General features: G+C 40.2%; 1 non-coding gene across 1 annotated transcript; it reads right to left on the reverse strand.

The window, feature by feature from the left end:
- Positions 1–6,299: 6,299 nt before the first annotated feature.
- On the reverse strand, positions 6,300–6,406 carry LOC114411010. The gene has a single exon (XR_003666397.1). It is a non-coding gene; the product is annotated as a small nucleolar RNA R71 (small nucleolar RNA).
- Positions 6,407–18,564: the final 12,158 nt, after the last annotated feature.

The following is an 18,564-nucleotide window of genomic DNA, read 5'->3' on the forward strand; positions in this document are numbered from 1 at the left end:
TAAAGAGGGGCAACTGTCATACCCTAATTTCGTCCGGGGACCTTTGCTTGATGACATGCGACTTTTCTTTGGTCCTTGCAAGGTGCTTGGCACCCATCATTAGGCAATTTGTGAAATTCCAGGACATGCCGGAAAACCAAAAAAATATTGATGCACAATCCGTAAGTTTCCGTGACACACCGGAAATCAAATGGAAGCATCGTTGCTTAATTAAGTGAGGTTCCGTAACATTCCGTAAGTCAAAAAGGGGATGATTATGTAATCTGCAAGGTTCCGTAACATTACGAAAAGAAAACAAGTATCGTTACAAAATTTGTAAGTTTCCGTAACTTTACGAAAAAAGAATCACCCAAAAAAAGTAGAGGGGGGTGTACTTAGTAAAAATGGGGGTGCAAATAGCACCCAGGCCCACTTGGGCCCTCCAGAATATTCCTCCAGAAGGCTATTGCTTCTGGAGGAAGCAACCTGGCTCGCCTGGGCGAGCTGAGCTCGCCTGGGCGAGCTGGGCGGCAAGCACCTCCCCTATTTTGCTATAAATAGGGGAGGAAGTGAAGAAGAAAAGGGTTCAGCCCCTTAGGCACTTCTCTCTCTTTCGAATTTGCTTGGAAAAATTGTTTACGTGAAGAAAATCTAAGCCGAGGCGCTTCCGAAACGTTTCCGTAACGTTTTCCGTGAGGAATTTCGCAAAGGTTTCAACCGTTCTTCGACATTCTTCATCGTTCTTCGATCTTCAACGGGTAAGTACCTCGAACCAAGCTTTTCGATTCATTCTATGTACCCATGGTGGTCCACATTGTGTTTTGTGTATTTCTATTCCCGTTTCATTTACTTTTTATACCCCCTTTTGACATGCTTAAGCCATTTTATTTAAGTCATTTCTCGCTTAAACTAAAAATAAAATAAATTTCCACCGATCGTTTAAATTATATTACCCATTAACTTCGGTTAAAATGAATTCCGACCGTTCGGTCATGCCGTAACCACGTTGGAAATAAACAAAAGAGGTAAAATAATAATATAATAATCAAAAAAATATCTTTTAGTAAAATAAAGCAGAAAATCAATCGGACGTTTTTCTCTTTGGGATTTCTCATTCTTAATCGAATTGACTAATAACTAAGATGAAACTAAGGCTAAAATCAACTCGCCTAGTCAAGCTCGTCCACAAAAATAGGTTTTGAATTTTATCATTTAAATTTCTTACTAAGTAAATGGATCATTTTCAAGGTCCAACGCCTTAAAATGATCACTTTTTAAGTAAAAAAATCACTTGATAAGAAAGAACTACGTAGGTCTGATTTCCTCATCGCAAATTGAGGAATACGTAGGAGCAAAGGGAAACACCCTTGTCGACCACAAAAAGAGAAAAATATAAAAAGGGTATAAAGGATATAGAGACATAAAAAGGGAACATAAAAAATCAAAGTCATGTTTGCACATTCGATTAAAGGCTGTCCTCCCTTGGGACGGACGTGTGGGGTGCTAATACCTTCCCCGTGCGTAAATACAACTCCCGAACCTTTCACTTAAAAGTTCGTAGATCGCGTCCTTTCCGGTTTTTCCGACATTTTCCTCAAATAAACGTTGGTGGCGACTCCGCGCGTATTCCTTTCGTGGAACACGCATCCCGCGAGTCACGCGTCGCCCTCCCGTCGAAGGGTAGGTTGCGACAGCTCTCACTCAGAATAAGAGTCAAGAGCTGCCAAGGTTGTTAGCCAGAGCCAAGGCAGTGGCTGACACATACTCGGCTTCCGACGAAGTCCACGGTCTTTTCAATTTCTGTTAACACATGGTCAAACTAATGACCCACATAATTAGGAGTCGCTGAGGAGTCTGTGTTGTATTTATGCTTTGACTATGACAAGATGTGATGAACCATGTTGTTTTAATGAAAATAGGATTTGATTCGACCCTATATTCTACGAAATGTTTTGTGTGAATTCAATACTTCAGCGACTTATCATTGTCATGCATTCACATTTATCCAGTTGTTGCATTACTCATTGCATTCTGTTTTTAGCAGTCATTGTCATCATAAAAAAGTAACCATAGTAACCAAAAAGAATGTATGCGCTTTACGACACCCTTACCGAACCCGTGCCAAGGCTAAAATCATGAGCAAGATAGAGGAAGTTCAGGAACAGATGAAGGTTGACATGGATGCCATGAAAGAACAAACGACTACCATGATGGAGACCATTATGAGCATGAGGAAAATGATGGAGGTCAACACGGATGCAGTTGCCGCTACAAATGCTGCCATTGAGGTAGACGCGACTAACCCATCTAGTGTGAATCAAGTAAGTCATCCAGTCCTGAACATGGTAGGTCAGGGGGGCGAAGTATTAGGAAGTACGGGTGGCCCCCATTTTGCGCAGGTCTAGAGCAAGCATCCATTCCCACCGTATGGCTTGCCTCCCAATTATACACCACCCAATGTTGCACATGTGCCCAATGAGAACATCGACCACTCCACTCCTATACCCTTGAGAGCCAATAACCTCAGTCTGGGCATGCACATGCTGCTTAACCCATGGGGGAGACACATGAAGTACCCCGAGACCACATGCTGGCCGACTTCGAGCCTTACCCTGGATATGCCGCTGAGGGGAAAGCATTTGGTGGCATACCCCAGCCAAACACCTTAGGGGGCCTTCAGTATCGCCCACAACTGCAACTATAACCCTTACATTTTTTTGTGGAAAGACTGCCATCTGCCATGATGGAAAGGAAAAATTTTGATCACCTAGAAGAAAGGCTAAGGGCCATTGAAGGATGGGGAGACTACCCTTTTGCCGACATGGTGGAACTGTGCCTAGTACCCGACATCATCATTCCTTCGAAGTTCAAGGTGCCGGACTTTGACAAATACAAGGGGACTACTTGCCCCAAGAACCACCTGAAGATGTACTGCCGAAAGATGGGGGCGTACGCGAAGGATGAGAAGCTCTTGATGCATTTTTTTCAAGAGAGTTTGACCGGGGCAGCTATCACTTGGTACACTAATTTGGAATCTTCCTGGATCCGTTCTTGGAAAGACCTAATGGCTACCTTCATTAGGCAGTACCAGTACAATTCTGACATGGCCCCGGATAGAATGCAATTGCAAAACATGTGCAAAAGGGAGCATGAGTCCTTCAAAGAATATGCCTAGAGGTGAAGGGATCTGGAAGCTCAAGTAGCGCCCCCAATGATGGAGAGGGAAATGATAACAATGATAATGGACACATTACCAGTGTTCCACTATGAGAAGATGGTGGGTTACATGCCTTCAAGCTTTGCAGATCTGGTATTTGCGGGCGAAAGGATCGAAGTGGGCCTAAGAAAGGGAAAATTCGATTACACCGCATCAACAAGTGCTGACAATAGGAGGACTGGAACAGGTGGGGCAAAGAAAAAGGAGGGAGATGCCCATGCCGTAACCACAGCACCCACACAACCAAATTCCCAACAAACCCCTCAATATCCCATGTACCAATATCCTTCACACCAACATAATTACTCGGCCAACATCGGGTCTCCCCCCCGCCCGACGCCTGTCCGAACAAGCATGCCCAATGAATCACAAAGACCTCCTTAACACAACCCACAAAATCCATTCCCCACAACTCCCAGACCAAATGTAAATCCCAACCCTAATACAAACACCAACCTAAGGAGGAACTTCCTAGAAAGAAAACCCGCAGAGTTCACCCCAATACCAATGCCAATGCCATATGCTGACCTGCTGCCATCCTTGCTCAGCAACGAATTAGCTATGGTGAGCCCCGAAAAAGTCTATGATGTGCCATTATTTTATCCTATTTCTTAACCCTTTTTGCACCATTTTAAATACTGATTAGTCTTAATTGTCAAATTTATGAGGCAGTTTTATTATTTGGGCCCATTCAGCTAATTTGATGTTTTAAATCTAATTTCAAGAATTAATGAAGCATTGGACTTGAATCTAGAATTGGGCTTGGGCTTGAATCCAGAATTGGGCTTGGACTTGAAGAGGACAGACTAATTTATTCTACAAAATTAGATCTTATCTTATTTTATCTAGATATTATTTAGATTTGATCTCATCTAGATATTATTTCATCTAGATCTTATCTTATCTTATCTAGATTTGATTTGATTTTACTTATGGGCTTGGATTTAAAACAAATTTGTGAGCTTTGGGGCTGAAAAACTATATAACAGCACCAAGGTTATAGTCTCTTCTCTCTTTCTCTCTCTTCTATTTTTGATTTTTAGTTTTAGTCTCTCTTCTCTTTCTCTTTTATTTTCGTTTTTTACAATTCCAGTTCAGACTTTTAGTTTTATCAATAAAATTTCGTTCTCTATTTGATTAATGGAAGGCTAAGTCCGCAACGTTGTTTTCTTTTGAGGATCAAGCACAGTTCTCTTTGAGGTTCTATTATTACTGTTAAATTTTGTTTAGTTTTTCCTCTTTACTAATTACTCTGAATTTGTTGCTATTAATTCATGCATGCTTAGTGCTTGATTAATTGTCTCTGCGCTTAATTTACGCTCATGCTTAATGATTGTTTATGAGTAATTGGTGTGTGTGATGCTTAATCACATAATGAATGCTTTATGTTAAATTTCGCTTAGTAATTTAATTTAGGGTTGGATTAAGTGGTTGAATTGATAAAGGATAAATTCTCGCAACCTAGGATAAGAGACTTGCTTGTGAATCAAGGGGAAGCAACGTATTTTAATTTTGATAAATTCTAATTTAATTTACTCCTTGTTTAATTTACAAAAGCAAACAACCTCCCATTTGTTACTATTTCCTACTATCTGTTATGAACATTTGGTGTATCATTGCTCGTTGGGAACGACCTAAGATCACTTCCTAGTTACTACATTTTACTATTTATTTGATTCGGGTACGGCCTCGATCAAATTTGGCGCCGTTGCTTGGGAGCAGTGTCCAAAGGTTCATAATAGCTAGTGTCGTGTTAGTGTTTAATTCTTTCGTGTTTTATGTTTAATTGTTAGTGTTGTGTTCGTGTGTTAGTGTTGTTTAGTGTCTTGGTATTTTGTTGTGTGTGTGTTCTGTTTTAGTTTTTCTATTAAGCGCTTCCCCTGTTTCAGTTTTGGGTGTTTTGTTGTGAATAGTGTTTTGCGACGGACTTAGCGACCACTTTTGCTTGCGGCAAAACAAAGTAGTAGTGGAAATCATGTAGCGACGGATTTTAGCGACCACCCTTGCTGAATTATTTGGGATTTTTTGTTTTAGTAGCTAGAGTTGTTATTTTTGGCTGAATTTTTTTTGTGGTAACTTCTTTTAATCTATATTTTGTGGAAAAAATATCTAGAGCCTTTAGTTTGGTCAGATTTGAAAGTTCCAAAAAAGTAGCAAATTTGATTTTTGTCAAAACTTCAAACGACCATAACTTTTGCTCCAATTATCAGAATCACAATTATTATATATGTATTTGGGGTAGAAAAAATTTTCCTACGCCATGGTAGCCTGTTATAGGCTGGCTGAGGTCTCCATCGTCCAAAAAAAGTGATTCTGTCAAAAGTTTTTTATTTTCCAAGTATTATTCTCTTATTTTTCTTAACTTATCATTTTTAGCTTATATAGTTAGACTTTGAATTTTCATTTGAAATTTTTTGTGCTATCTTCTAATCATTTTATATGGTTGCTCACAAAATTTCAAGTCATTTGGATATCATTTAATGGTAGTTGTAGTTCAAACCTACACTGTTACTTGCATAAGAAGGCAACTAGTTGTGCATGCTGAATTTAGTGTATGACTAGAGGAAATCCATCTGACTTACAACCCTTTGATCCTGAGATAGATAGGACATTTCATAGATTAGTTAGACATCCTTTAGTACCTTTTGAGCATCCTGAGCATTCTGATATTGGTGATTTTGAGCATTATAATTTTAAACATTCTGATTTTGTACATTATGAGAATATGACACACCCTCCACCCCGTGAGAGGACTCTAAGGGAAATGGCTGCACCTGATTTCACCTATGAAAGCTTGTGCATCCAGTACCCTGATGAGGATGTTCCATATGTTCTCAAGACTAGACTAATACATTTGGTGCCCAAGTTTCATGGTCTTGCAGGTGAAGATCCTTATAAGCATCTTAAGGAGTTCCATATTGTTTGTTTCACCATGAAGCCCCCTGATGTCCAAGAAGATCATATCTTTCTAAAGGATTTTCCTCATTCACTGGAGGGAGTGGCAAAAGATTGGTTGTACTACCTTGCTCCCAGATCCATCTCTAGCTGGGATGACCTTAAGAGAGTGTTCTTGGAGAAATTCTCCCCTGCATCTAGGACCACTGCCATGAGAAAAGACATTTCAGGCATCAGGCAACTTAGTGGAGAAAGCTTGTATGAGTACTGGGAAAGATTCATGAAATTGTGTGCAAACTGCCCTCACCACCAGATTTATGATCAACTCCTTCTCCAATATTTTTATGAAGGACTCAACAACATGGAGAAAAGTATGATAGATGCTTCCAGTGGTGGAGCCCTTGGAGACATGACCCCTGCTGAAGCCAGAAATTTAATTGAGAAGATGACTTCCAACTCCCAGTAATTCAGTGCCATAAATGATGCTATTATCATTAGAGGAGTGCATGAAGTAGCCACAAATTCATCTTCATCAGGTGAGACTAAGAAGCTTGAAGGTAAACTAGATGACTTGGTTAACCTAGTAACCCAACTGGCCATGAATAAAAAATCTGCACCTGTCACCAGACTCTGTGGTTTATGCTCCTCTGCCGACCACCACACATAGCTTTGCCCTTCTGGGCAACAATCTAAAGCAATTAAACAGCCTGAAGCTTATGCTGCAAACATCTACAACAGACCTCCTCAACCTCAACAACAAAATTAGCCACAACAAAATAACTATGACCTCTCCAGCAACAGGTACAATCCCGGATGGAGGAGTCATCCCAACCTTAGATGGTCGAATCCTTCACAACAGCAGCAACAACAACAACCTTATTTTCAAAATGTTGCTGGCCCAAGCATACCATACGTTCCTCCACCAATTCAGCAACAACAACAACAACAACAACCCCAGAAACAACAAACAGTTGAGGCCCCTCCGCAACCTTCCATTGAAGAACTTGTGAGGCAAATGACTATGCAAAACATACAGTTTCAACAAGAGACCAGAGCCTCCATTCAGAGCTTAACTAATCAAATGGGAGATTTGGCTACACAGTTAAATCAACAACAATCCCAGAATTCTGATAGATTACCTTCTCAATCTGTCCAGAATCCCAAAAATGTGAGTGCCATTACATTGAGGTTAGGAAAGCAGTGTCAAGGACCTCAACCAGTAGCATCTTCCTCATCCGCCAATGAACCTGCCCAACCTCACTCTACTCCAGAAAAAGATGATGACAAAAATTTAAAGAGTAAGTTACCTAACGATTTCTATGCAGGTGAATCTAAAGAGAAGCAGCATATCCCTCTTCCATTCCCTCCAAGAGCAATTTCCAACAAAAAAAATGGAAGAGGCAGAGAAAGAGATCTTGGAATCATTTAGGAAAGTAGAGGTAAACATACCTCTGCTGGATGCAATAAAGAAAATTCCAAGATATGCTAAATTCTTGAAGGAGTTGTGCACTAATAAGCGGAAGCTTAAAGGAAGTGAAATAATTAGTATGGGCAGAAATGTCTCCGCATTGATTGGTAAATCTGTTCCCCAAATCCCTAAAAAATGTAAAGATCCAGGTACATTCAACATACCTTGTATTATAGGGAACAATAAGTTTGACAATGCCATGCTAGATTTAGGAGCTTCTGTTAGTGTTACGCCTCTGTCTATTTTTAATTCTCTATCTCTAGGTCCTTTGCAATCAACTGATGTGGTGATTCATTTAGCTAATAGATGTGTTGCCTATCCTGTTGGTTTCATAGAGGATGTCTTAGTTAGAGTTGGTGAGCTGATTTTCCCTATTGTTTTTTATATTTTAAATATAGAGGAGGGATTTTCTAAAGGATTAGTTCCCATCATTCTAGGCAGACCTTTTATGAAAACTGCTAGAACTAAGATAGATGTATATGCAGGCACACTATCTATGGAGTTTGGTGATAGAACTGTTCATTTTAATATTCTTGATGCTATGAATCACCCATTTGAAGATCTTTCTGTATTTCGTGTTGAAATAATTGACCATATTGTTGATGAATACATGACTGATCTTCATTCTAATCTACATGCCTATCACTCTTCATGCATTGAATTTGAATTTGTACTTGATCATATGTCTGAATTTGATGCTGAGAGTGAATCTGAATTTGATATTGATTACATGTCTGCTGATGTTTTACCTCTTGAGATTGATTTTATAGAGTCAGATAGAACTAACCATGTTTCAGGAAGTACGCATACCTCTGACTTTCTTTATGAGGTACAGGCTGAGAAACCATCTGCTGGATGATAGCAAAAGTTTTCAAGTAATTATATCTGCCTCCCTTGTTGATGAGCAAGAGGAGAAGCTGTTATCAGTTCTCAAGAAGCATAAGAAGGCTATAGGCTGGACCCTGGCGGACATTCCTAGTATTAGCCCATCCACATGTATGCATCAAATAAATTTAGAAGATGGAGCTAAACCAGTAAGACAGCGACAGAGAAGACTCAACCCGGTGATTCTTGATGCAGTGAAGAAGGAGGTAACCAAGCTTTTGCAAGCTGGAATCATTTATCCTATCTCCGACAGCCAATGGGTGAGTCCCGTCCAGGTAGTTCCAAAGAAAACCGGCCTCATCGTGATAAAAAAATGAGAAGGAGGAGCTGATTCCTACTCAGGTGCAGAATAATTGGAGAGTATGCATCGACTATAGGAGGCTGAACCAGGTTACCAAAAAGGACCATTTTCCACTGCCATTCATTGACCAGATGCTTGAACGCCTAGCAGGTAAATCTCACTACTGTTTCCTTGATGGTTTTTCTTGTTATATGCAAATCACTATTGCTCATGAGGATCAGGAAAAGACCACATTCACCTGCCCCTTCGGCACTTTTTCCTATAGGAGGATGCCTTTCGGCCTGTGCAATGCCCCTGGTACCTTCCAGCGGTGCATGATTAGTATTTTTAGTGATTTTTTAGAAAATTGCATAGAGGTGTTTATGGATGATTTCACTGTATATGGATCCTCTTTTGATGTTTGTTTGGATAGTCTGGAAAAGGTTTTGAATAGATGCACTGAAACTGACCTTGTTCTAAATTTTGAAAAATGTCATTTTATGGTTGAGCAAGGTATGGTTTTAGGCCACATTATTTCCAATAAGGGCATTGAAGTAGATCCTGCAAAAATTTCTGTTATTTCACAATTGCCTTACCCCTCTTGCGTTCGAGAGGTGCGATCTTTCCTTGGTCATGCACGATTCTACAGGAGCTTTATAAGAGATTTTAGCAAGGTAGCCCTTCCACTATCCAACTTGTTGCAAAAGGAGGTGGAGTTTGACTTTAATGATAAATGCAAAAAGGATTTTGGTTGCCTCAAGCGTGCAGTGACTACCACCCCTATCATTCAGGCACCTAATTGGACAGTCTCATTTGAGCTAATGTGCGATGCATCCAATTACACATTGGGGGTTGTCCTTGCTCAAAAGATCTCCTTACTTCAACTTACTTCTTTTCCGCCATGACTTAGGGAGTTTTTCTTTTCCTATCTCCTTCTTTACTTTTATTACATTTGTCCGATTCTATTTGATGGTTTAATTGCTTTTAATCTTTTACATGTGCTACATTGAGGACAATGTGTTGTTTAAGTATGGGGGGAGTGTTCTTTGGTTTTGCTAGTTTTGTTGGTTTTTTTAGTTGTGCTAAATTAGTTTAATTTTGTTAGTTTTGTTGGGTTCTAGTTTAATTTTGTTAGTTTTGTTGTGTTAAATTTGCATGTTTGTCTTTGAATTATAGGATATGTTCAAGTAATGGGTAATTGTTCTGAAAATAAAAGTCTCTTGACATTTTGTGACTTGAAATCCTTGTAAGCTCAATTTGAAAGTGATAAGTTTACCTTTGTGAGAATTCGAGCCATCCATCATCATAATCTTTTGGTGTGTTTTGCCCCATTGATTGCTTGCACAATAGCCTTGGCTTGATTCTTGTTGATGCTTCCTAATTCACATGCATATTTGGAAATGATTTAGGAAATTTCGTTCTTATAAGCTTCTAGCCAAATGGACTTACCTTGAATTAATTCCTTTGATAGCCCCTTTGAGCCTATTTTCCCCTTTCTTTGTTTTGAAGCTCATTACAAGCCTTAAGTGAAAAACCATGATATCACCTTACCCTTAAGGAATTTTGGAGCTTTGGAATTGTTTTGGGAATAAGTATGGGGGGGGGGGTATGTTTCATTAGAAGATATGATTTTTGGCCATGCTTAATGTTTTATTTTGGCCATGCTTGATGTATATATATATTGCCTAGTTCTTTCTTTAATCTTCAATTTCCTACTGTTCAATAAAAAAAATCAAAAATGAAAAAAAAAATTCAGTTGTTGCAAATTCTGCAGTTTCGTACTATTCGTAAAAAAAAGAAGAAGACGAAGAAGAAAAGAATTGAAGTTGAATAAATAAGGTCTTGATATGAGAACTTGATTTGGGAGCCTTGGTTGATTTTGTTGATATTAGAGGGTTTGGGTTTACTACTTGTGCTTAATTTCCACTTATTCCCTATTGCTCCTCTATTCCTTTGGGATTTAGCTACTTATTCCATATTTTTTCCCTACCTTGTCCTTGGCCCCATTACAACCTTTAAAGACCTTTTGATCCTCATATGCATGTGTTGTCAAGTCGTTTGTCAATTTTAGAATTTTGCTAAGTCTATGTGGTGTTTGTTTTCATGGGTGCTTCGAGAGTAAACAGTAGCCTAGACACTTGAGAGATAGAGTGTATATCTTTTGAGGCTTAATCATTTTTCATTATTGAGCTGATTAACTATTTTTCCATGATTTGGTTGCTTGGATGATTTTTACGAATGTCTTGACTCTTTGGATCTCTTCATGTTAGATGTTACCCATTCCTTGATGTTCATTGAGAAATATGTAAATGTTTTTGTTTGTCTCTCTTTGATATCCTTGGATTTTGTTCTTTATTTCATTTTGCCCAGGAGTGCAAAAGGCTAAGTATGGGGGGTTTTGATGTGCCATTATTTTATCCTATTTCTTAACCCTTTTTGCACCATTTTAAATACTGATTAGTCTTAATTGTCAAATTTATGAGTCAGTTTTATTATTTGGGCCCATTCAGCTAATTTGATGTTTTTAATCTAATTTCAGGAATTAATGAAGTATTGGGCTTGAATCTAGAATTGGGCTTGGGCTTGAATCTAGAATTGGGCTTGGACTTGAAGAGGGCAGACTAATTTATTCTACAAAATTAGATCTTATCTTATCTTATCTTATCTAGATATTATTTAGATTTGATCTCATCTAGATATTATTTCATCTAGATCTTATCTTATCTTATCTTGTCTTATCTAGATTTGATTTGATTTTACTTATGGGCTTGGATTTAAAACAGATTTGTGAGCTTAGGGGCTGAAAAACTATATAACAGCACCAAGGTTCTAGTCTCTTCTCTCTCTTTCTCTCCTCTCTCTCTCTCTCTTCTATTTTTCGTTTTTAGTTTTAGTCTCTCTTCTCTTTCTCTTTTATTTTCGTTTTGTATAATTCTAGTTCAGGCTTTTAGTTTTATCAATAAAATTTCGTTCTCTATTTGATTAATGGAAGGCTAAGTCCGCAGTGTTGTTTTCTTTTGAGGATCATGCACAATTCTCTTTGAGGTTCAATTATTACTGTTAAATTCTGTTCAGTTTTTCCTCTTTACTAATTACTCTGAATTTGTTGCTATTAATTCATGCATGCTTAGTGCTTGATTAATTGTCTCTGCGCTTAATTTACGTTCATGCTTAATGATTGTTTATGAGTAATTGGTGTGTGTGATGCTTAATCACATAATGAATGCTTTATGTTAAATTTCTCTTAGTAATTTAATTTTGGGTTGGATTAAGTGGTTGAACTGATAAAGGATAAATTCTCGCAACCTAGGATAAGAGACTTGCTTGTGAATCAAGGGGAAGCAACGTATTTTAATTCTGATAAATTCTAATTTAATTTTACTCGTTGTTTAATTTACAAAAGCAAACAACCCCCCCCCCAATTTGTTACTATTTCCTACTATCTGTTGTGAACAATTGGTGTATCATTGCTCGTTGGGAAACGACCTAGGATCACTTCCTAGTTACTACATTTTAATATTTATTTGATTCGGGTACGACCTCGATCAGTCTATCAACCTCCATTTTCCCGATGCTACAATCCCAATGCCACATGCACTTATCACGGTGGTGTCCCGGGGCACTCTATCAAGCAGTGTGTAGCCCTCAAGTACAAGGTACAAAGCTTGATTGATGTTGGATGGCTGACATTTCAAGAGGATAGTCCGAATATGAGGACTAATCTGCTTGCCAATCATGGAGGCTCGACGATGAATGCAGTGGAAGAATGGGAGTCTCGAGGGCTGAAGCATATAAGGGATGTGTCGACTTCCAGGTGGTTCATATTGGAAGCATTGCGCGAGGCCGATGTAATTGACCTTGACAGTGACAAAGGAGATCTGTGCTTAATGCATCCAGGGGCGTCGCACGATGTGGAAACATGCCCGGTAACTGAGGAGCTACTGCAGGGAATGATAAACAGAGGGCAAATTGAAATTCGTAGCTCAAAGAAAAAGGAAGGGGAGGTATGCATGCAGTCGGGTGACAGAAACCCGAGTAAGCCTAAGCTTTTGGTGATCCATTTCACCAGGGACATTACCACTAAAAGGCCCTGAGGCTTCCAACCCTTTACAACAAAGACGCCTGCACCCTTCCCTTACAAGAGTGATAAGGCAATACCATGTAAATATGGTGTACGGGGGCCCGACGAAAGGCAGGACGTGTTCGTCATACGTGTTGGGAATGACTTGCCATCTGCTAAGATTACAAATATTTCCGGTACGAGTGGAATGACTCATAGTGGACGTATTTTTACTACTCCCGAACTATCGACAAGGTCAAAAGACAAGGGGAAGGCGAAGGCGGATATAGGCAAGAGGGAAAGGGCGGACCCGACGGTGAATGACGAGGTTCCTGTTGGAAAAATTGCAGAGGAAGGAGATGACTTTAGAATGAGGGAGATATCAGCTGAGGAGGTGACTAAATTTATGAGAATCATTCAATAGAGTGAATTCAAAGTGATTGAGGAATTGAACAAGACTCCAGCCAGGATCTCTCTATTAGGGTTGCTCATGAACTCCGAACCTCATCGGGCGCTGTTGGTCAAAATTTTGAATGAGGCCTATGTAGCGCAAGACATATTAGTGGAGGGCTTTGGGGGCATAGTCAACAACATCACTGCAAACAATTACCTGACTTTTTTCGATGAGGAGATAACAGTTAAGGGCAGGGGGCATAACAAGGCTTTGCACGAGTCCGTCAAATGCATGGACCACATAGTGACCAAAGTACTCATTGACAATGACTCTTCCCTCAATGTCATGCCCAAAACTACATTGGATAAGCTGTCATTTGACATATCGCACATGAGGCCAAGCTCCATGGTGGTAAGGGCTTTTGATGGTAATCGGCGTGACGTGAGAGGAAAGATCGATCTCCTGATTCAAATTCGGCCTTGGATCCATTCTGTTGGGGTGGTCCCGTCAACGCTGCACCAGAAATTGAAGTTTGTGGTAGAAGAACAGCTGGTGATAGTGTCAAGGGAAGAAGATATACTAGTGAGTTGTCCATCCTCTACACCCTATGTGGAAGATGCAGAAAAGTCATTGGAAACATCTTTTCAAGCACTAGAAATTGTGAACAATTCTTATGTGGAGGCTCCTTCGGTGCAACCGTGTCTATCTGTTGCCTCCTTGATGGTGGCCCGAGTTGTGTTGAGGGATAAGTATGAGCCTAGAATGGGTTTAGGTTGAGGTTCATTGAAAATCATGGAAGGTTTGGTCTGGGTTACGAGCCTACACATGCCGACAAGAGAAGGGTCGCCTTAGAAAGAAAGGAAAGAAGTCTAGCCCATTTACAAGGGCGAGGACCACAAATGGAGAGGGTCTCTATGTGCCACATTAGCAAAAGCTTTGTTAGCACGGGGTGGATGCATGAGAATCAGGTTGCTGTGCTAGATGAAGAAACCGGCCAAGAGCAGCCAAGTTGGGTGCAACCGTGCTCCCTGGGTTTTGAATTGAAGAATTGGCGGATCATAGAGAGACCCGAGATTTCTTTAATTATAAATATACAACCTTTTTTATTTGATATGTTCCCTCTCGCACTTTCGTCCATTTCATTCTTCTGCATATTTATTTTTGTTGTGATTAAATGATTTGATGCAGATCAAACAATGAGTCCTGTGAAAGTAGTGATACCGAGGACTTGGATGTTGATTTTGGGCAACTAGTAAATCAAGCCGAGGAGGAAGAAAATGAGGATTGGGGGCTTCCCTCTAATTTGAGGAGAATGATGGAGCAAGAAGAAAGAGAGGTGAAGCCACATCGAGAAGAGAAAGAGGTTGAGAACTTAGACATTGACTCTGTTGCGAAACTACCAAGACATCTTCGCTTGGTCTTACCAGGATATGCCTAGTTTGAGCTTAGATATTGTGCAACACAAGCTACCTCTAAATCTTGAGTGCTCCCCAGGCAAGCAATACATACCTTTCACGGCTAGGTTGTGTTTTGACTACACAAACAATATAGCGGAGTACAAGGCATGTGCCCTTGGGATCTGAGCAGCAATCGACTTTAGGGTCAAGTTACTCAAGGTATACGGGGACTTGGCATTGGTAATTCATCAGTTGAAAGGTGAATGTGAGACCAGAGACAACAAATTGGTGCCTTACCAGACTTACATCAGGAAATTGATGGAACTCTTTGATGACATATCATTTCATCACATTCCTAGAAAGGAAAATCAGATGGCCGACTCCCTTGCCACTCTAGTGTCCATGTTCAAAGTGAGCCTGCATGGAGATTTGCCATACATCGGATTCAGATGTCGTGTTGAGCCTGCACATTGTTGTTTGATAGAAGAACAAAATGATGGTAAGCCTTGGTACTTTGATATCAAACGATACATTGAAGACAAGGAATGCTTGCCTGAGGCCTCTGACAATGACAAGAGGACCTTATGAAGGTTGGCAACCGATTTCCTCCTGAGTGGAAATATCTTGTACAAAAGAAACCTTGACAGTTGCTTTGATGCGTGGATGCAAGAGAGGTCGAACAAATGCTAGTGGAGGTGCATGAGGGATCCTTTGGTATGCATGCCAATGGACATGCCATGGCCCAAAAGATTCTAAGGGCAGGGTATTATTGGCTCACTATGGAGAATGATTGTTGCGTTCATGTAAGGAAATGCCATAAATGTCAGACCTTCACTGATAATGTTTATGCTCCACCTGTATCGTTGAACGTATTGCCAGCACCATGGCCATTCTCAATGTGGGGCGTAGACATGATCGGGGCCATCAAACCCAAGGCTTCAAACGGGCACCACTTCCTTTTAGTCGCCATTGATTACTTCACCAAATGGGTGGAAGCAAGTTCATATGCTAGCGTGACTAGAAGTGTGGTGATTAGATTCATTAAGAAGGAGATAATGTGCAGATATGGCTTACCCAGGAAGATCATAACCAATAATGCCACCAATTTAAACAAGATGATGAAGGAAATGTGTGAGGACTTCAAAATCCAACACCATAATTCCACACCTTATAGGCCCAAGATGAACGGGGCAATTGAGGCTGCCAATAAGAACATCAAGAAGATCATTCAGAAAATGACCGTATCATATAAGGATTAACACGAGATGATCCCTTTTTGCATTGCATGGTTATCGGATTTCTGTGCTTACATCCACTGGGGCAACCCCGTTCTCTTTGGTGTACGGGATGGAAGTTGTGCTCCCATTTGAGGTGGAGATTCCTTCTTTAAGAATCCTAGTAGAGTCAGGATTGGAAGAAACAGAGTGGGCCCAGGCACACTTTGATCAATTAAATCTTATCGAGGGTAAGAGATTGGCTGCCATGAGCCATAAGCGACTATATCAAAGCAGAGTGAAAAAAGCTTTTGACAGAAGAATGCGCCCGTGTAAGTTCAGCGAAGGGGATCTTGTTCTGAAGAAAGTGTAGCAGGTTCAAAAGGATCACCGAGGTAAATGGGCCCCGAACTATGAAGGACCGCTTGTTGTGAAGAAAGCTTTCTCAAGAGGAGCGTTGTTGCTTATGGACATGGATGATGAAGAGCTGCCTTCGCCTATGAATTCCGATATCGTCAAGCGATATTACGTGTAATACTTGGCAATTCGAAGGCTTAATGATTTGCATCTCTCGCTCCAGTATTGTGTCCTTTTCACTTTTTATTGCCTTTGAGCATGAACATAAACTCTCGTTCTTGCTCACTCACACGACCAGTATTTCGGAGCCATTCGGCACGTTCAGTAGGGGTGCTGTAAGCCTTAAGTAAAATTGAACACAACAATGGAAAATCACAACACCCATTTAATTATTACATTTAACGTTCGATCATAAACATGCATGCATCCGCATCTTATCATCAAAGTATCATGCAAATCGAAAAATGAATGAAGAGTCATTTTAGGGTGATGGTTAGCACCACACCAATTTGGGTAAGCCTAGGGGCAAGTGGAAAGGTGATACGAGAAGGTGCCTACAGGTGCTAGGTCCATGATCAGATGTGCTCACAATCAAGGAAGGGAGTTAGGGAGGATGAGATGGTGAAGCCTCAACCTCAGACCACGCGTCCAACTAAAGACGTTAAAGTAGTGCTCCTAGTATCTCTAACTTTGCTCTTTAATTTTATGTTTCATGCTTGTTCATTTTCTTGAATTATCTCGTAAGTTTACCTAGAGTTTGTACATAATTATAAGGCTTAAAAGGGAAATATGTAATGATAACTCAAAAACTTTGCAAAAAAATTGCAAAAAAAATAAATTATTAGCTCACCTAGGCGAGTGGCCAGCTCGCCTGGGCGAGCAGAGGCTGACGAAAAATAAAAGGGGAGGGGTGAAATCAGATTTCACCACATCTTACCCCAAAATTCAAAAGCCATTACCTAAAGACCCACATGAACTCCATTTTTGCAGCCAACTTCAAGCTTTATTGGGCACCTTTGTGTCATTTTTCTTGCATTGCTTTCATCCCACTCAAGTAAGTGCCATCTCCATCTAATTTACTTCTTCCTTGTGATGTTTGGTGCTTTATTTGTTGTTTTCTTTGCAATATTTGTGAGATGAGTTATGTGCAAACCCATAATCGAAATGCTTGGATTGGTGGCTGCAATGGATGACTATAGGCCTATCCTTGATTCTTTTGTAAATTTGCATGTCATATTGCTCCTTATCCCTCATTCATACATGTTTTAACATGTGCACACCAACTGTTTGATGAAATGCCACAATGACTATTCTATGTGATTTTGAAGTTGAATGGGTAATGATCTTTACACATGTTCAACCATTATTTTAGGTGCACGATCAACTTAGGTTATTAAATTAAATGCCAAGGGTATGAACTAAGTTTGAAGTTTTGGACATTGTTTTAGATGCAATTACATAAGTCATATGAATGCTTAAAGTTGTTTGAATTGAATTGGCCTATTTGTTTGGTTAAACTCGCTGCACCAAGGTGGGTACATTGTGCATAAATTGCAGTAGAATGTCAAATTCTTTCCTTCAAAATAATACACACTGAGTGGTGATCTTTATTAGTTGTATGGTAACACCTACAAATAATAAAGACCACACAAAAATTGGTTGACTTCTTGGTTGCTATACTTGGGATAACTAAAATAGTATGGTTATGTATTTCATGCAAAATAATCTTCATGCTAAATTTTAGTTGGATGTGTCTTTGTAGGCGATGGCTCCAAAGAAGCTTCCTGCTAAAAGGGCTAGGAAGGTCACCGCAGGGGAGGGATCTAGTGCAGCCCTGTAAGCGGAGATTGAGTTTGAAGGACACCATTTCCGAAGCGAGGAGCATCAACGCCGTTTTGAAGCGATTAAGGATTGGTCTTTCCTAAAAAAAAGACGGGTCCAACTAAGAGAAGGAGAATACACCGAATTCTAGGAGGAGGTTTCCAGGAGGCAGTGGACTCAGCTAACAGAGCCAATGCCTAAGTATGACCCTGAGATAGTCATGGAGATCTATGCAAACGTCTGGTCCATTGAAGAAAGAGTCATGGATAAGCGCTCCTGGGTGCGGGTCCAATGGATCCCCTATGATGAAGATGCTATCAACCAATTCCTGGGGCATCCGTTGATCTTGGGAGAGGGACAACATTGTGAATACGCTGAAAGAAGAAGCCAGGTGTCAAGTTTTGATGGCATGACCACTTAGATCCAAATCTGGATGACACTTCTGCTAAGCAACATCCTCCCCAGTGACCATAATTCTGATCTCCCATTGCCTAAATGCCAGTTGGTCTATTCTATCCTGACTCAGATCAATGTTCATGTAGCACAGCTTATCTCGGATGCCACCTACTAGTTTGTAGGTATTGCACCTCCGAGACA

The sequence above is a fragment of the Glycine soja genome, chromosome 4, assembly GCF_004193775.1.
Source record: "Glycine soja cultivar W05 chromosome 4, ASM419377v2, whole genome shotgun sequence".
Lineage (NCBI taxonomy): Eukaryota > Viridiplantae > Streptophyta > Magnoliopsida > Fabales > Fabaceae > Glycine > Glycine soja.